The sequence below is a fragment of the Siphateles boraxobius genome, unplaced genomic scaffold (genome assembly GCF_051911475.1).
Source record: "Siphateles boraxobius isolate OS27281-9 unplaced genomic scaffold, OSU_SipBor_1 48, whole genome shotgun sequence".
Lineage (NCBI taxonomy): Eukaryota > Metazoa > Chordata > Actinopteri > Cypriniformes > Leuciscidae > Siphateles > Siphateles boraxobius.
In genome coordinates, this window is record NW_027509119.1 from 9045369 (window position 1) to 9048856 (window position 3488).

The 3488-nt window shown below is 33.2% G+C and overlaps 1 long non-coding RNA gene across 1 annotated transcript; it reads left to right on the top strand.

The window, feature by feature from the left end:
• The first annotated feature begins 502 nt into the window (after window positions 1-502).
• On the top strand, window positions 503-1523 carry LOC143710861 (uncharacterized). Its single transcript, XR_013194663.1, has 3 exons — window positions 503-793; window positions 1283-1391; window positions 1494-1523. It is a non-coding gene; the product is annotated as an uncharacterized LOC143710861 (long non-coding RNA).
• Window positions 1524-3488: the final 1965 nt, after the last annotated feature.

Sequence of the window (3488 nt, forward strand, 5' to 3'; positions counted from 1 at the left end):
GAACTTTTATTATAATTCACACATTGATATTGCACAGATAATAAATAATTAAAATAATCGCTGAATTGCATGAGCTATTTATAAGCGACTGATAATATCGGAGCTAGTACAGATCGGATAATTGAGCAGATATTCAGTGTGTAACTGTTAAGTTTTTTTGTTTTTTTTTAACGTTAATATTAACTGCTTTATTGTGTGCGTTGCATTTTCATGATCTCATTTTCATGGTCATGTTTACGAGCTAGGAGTAGGCCCAGATTTTTAACGTTAACGTTACACTGCAGTGTATCATTCTAAGATATTTAAATGTTTTTTATGTGAGAATAATATCTTTAAAAAAAAGTAAGATTTCAGCTGTCAAACACATCATGTAGTGGAGAAAAAAATACAATATATGCCTTTAGACTCTAGAACTACTAATACAATAATACTAAAGTAAAAATATCTCAAATGTATGCCAATGTAGCTTGCAGGATATTAAATTCCTGTCAGTATATGTGCTAATATTTTGAACACTGTCCCCCATTATGACATCAATAATTTTGTGGGCGCATAAGCGTTTACATTTGGTCAGCCTATGTTGTTGTCATTGTCATAGTCCTAGTTGTATCTTTTGTTTTAGATTCTACATTTTGTATTCCCCTTTTTTCCCCACAGAGAGACAGTCCACCCTAGAAAAACGAATGAGGACACATCAGTCCAGTCCAAAACTTCTGAGCAAAAGAAAATGCAGGCCAAACCTTAGGCTTGTTGAAGAGGAGACCAGCAAAGACGGACCATCTAGCCACAAAAGGTCACAAGATTATTTTTTTACTGGGACCTCAAACTAGCAACTGCATTTCAAATGTAAAAAAATAATTGGCTGCCCACTATAAAGTTATTGCTTTAGGATAAAATAAAACAAAATCATTGTTACTTATAACTTTGCAAATTAATTACTACATTTATAAATTAAATACTTTAAATACTTAAAATGAATCATCCAAAGTTAGGAGTACCTGATAATCTACAACTTTCACTAGATCTTGACAGGATTAGTATTTTGTCACAGCCAAGTACAGTACACGCTGTCTGTCAGAGTTGTTTATGTTGCTTTGCCTGTTTCTACTTATGGTAAAGCTTATATACTATTAAGTCTATATCTGTTTATCTGTTTTAATGCCATCAGCTAATCCACTCTGCTATTATTTCCGAGTTTTGGGCAAGCTGATCTTCATTTTCTGCTAAAGAAATTGAAAATACTGATACTGAAAATCTATTTTTTTGTTGTTTTGCTTCCTAGAAATGCCAAAACTCCTTAGTACAATGGGCAAGCTGGGAAAATGTCTTGAAGCGAAGGAGCAGAGCACACAGGAACAACTGGCATCACCTTCCAGCCTACAGGAAAATGAGTATGCTGTTTTTCCAAACTACTGTAGTACAGCAAGTTACAACAGTAAAGACTTATTAAAAACAAATTCAAATGCCAATAAAACATTTTGTCTTTTTTACAGATGCAGTGATCCAGAAATTTCCAGGGGCCAACTATTATTCAAAAGGTCACTGAGCTGCGGACATCCAAAAATCTCAACAAACTTAAACAATTAACAGGCGGTATCATATACCTGTTGGTGGATTTTCCTTTTCTGGGTTTGTTTTTATGTTTTGGTGTAATATTGTATTTGTATATAATAGTGATGGGAAGTCCGGTTGTTTTCCGCGAATCTGTTCTTTCGGACAGTTTGTTTCCATGACCCGGTTAAAAAAAAACGGTTCACAAGTTCTTTTACGTCCTCAAGTAATGACGTCAATTCTATTCCCGGGATAAAAATAAATTCAGACAAAGGCATTAATTAGCCTAGAAATCAAAATCTAGTCAGGCCAATCACATAGTGTATAGAGTCGGTGGGCGGGCTTAATATAATGATGGCAGAGTTGCAATGGTTCTGTCTCCGCGTTCGGTTCAGAGACGGGGCTATCACGCATGCTCAGTATCTCCAGCTCATCAGTTCTCTGTATCAAACGTGTCCAAAAGAAACAGTTCTCGGTTCTGTACTGGTGATCACAGAACTGCTGTAGGAGTATGTGCGGCGTGCGCTGATCTGAGAACTGCTGAAATCTGAATATAGCCTACAGTCGACAAAACTAAAAAGTCGATGCATGTCTCCAGTATGTTTAATACGTTATGTTTTGATTAACACATTATAAACATTTACTTTGCACTCTTAAAATCTTGGCAAGAGTTTACGTCAAATATCATAAGAAATAAATGAGCTGTGCCTGAAAATAATGTTTTAGTATAATAATAATTGTTTAGTTTTACAATCCATTCGGTTCTCAGTGTGTCGAACGTGTCCGAAAGAAACAGTTTTCGGTTCTGTACTGGTGATTTGAGAATGGCTGTACCTGTGCGTTCGGTAGTATGTGTATGCTCAGTATCAGCTGCTCGTGCTCATCACTTCTCTCAACACATGTCTCAGTTCAGTGAACTGGAGTTACTAGAGTAACATATACTCTAGGATATTGGTTTATTTCAAGTCAGATGTGTCAGAAAGTGAGTAGTTGTGGATGCGCTGACGCAAGACGCAATTCACGATTCAGTCCGATTTGGTGTACGGTTCACTAAAAAGAACCGGTTCAAAATAACGATTCGTTCCAGAACCGGACATCACTAGTATATAATAAAATTGTGTGTTCAGTAGTTTTCTAATTTTGCTCAGCTTAACAATTTTTCTTTTTAAATCAAAACTGTTTTAATAAAGTTTTAATGTTTTAACTGTTTTACTGTATTACTTCTTTTTTGCTAACTGCACCGTTTAACATTTAAGGTTTAGGCATGTCATGTGCATTGCATTGCAAGTGTGTAAGTACACATCCATAACCTATATTTAAAACTATGTAAGAAATTAATGAAAGCATGTTTTTCACATTTGTTTAGTCTTTTACATTAAGGCAAAACATTTAGCAATTAATATACATAATATAAGAACATAACATATTCAAAATATGTTAACACAATGTTTTTATATATGCAATTTATCAAAAATATATTATATATCATTTTAAATATATAATATATATTAAGACGATATAAAAACATATTAGGGACATATATATGTCACATGTATGTAAGCAATATGCTATGCATATATGTGTAGTTTGTATATTGAACATTTATACAAATAATATATGTCATGTATATTGATAATTATATATGTGACATATATGTATAAAATACTATTATACATGCATAAAATATATGGGCTAGTTTTATGTCAATATATGAAATTGTTCCATTTTCTAATAGGTTTTATATATGGGCAGATATATATGTACATATATGTTTTCACTGTCTATGTGTATATATTTTATATATGTATATTTAATATGTGTACATATATTACATTTCCGTATGGGAAAAACAGGTTTATTTCAAAAACATTGTTTAACAAATTAATAAAAGAGGCACGGTGCTACATCGCAGCTTGGAAGGGTAATATCTGGACAAA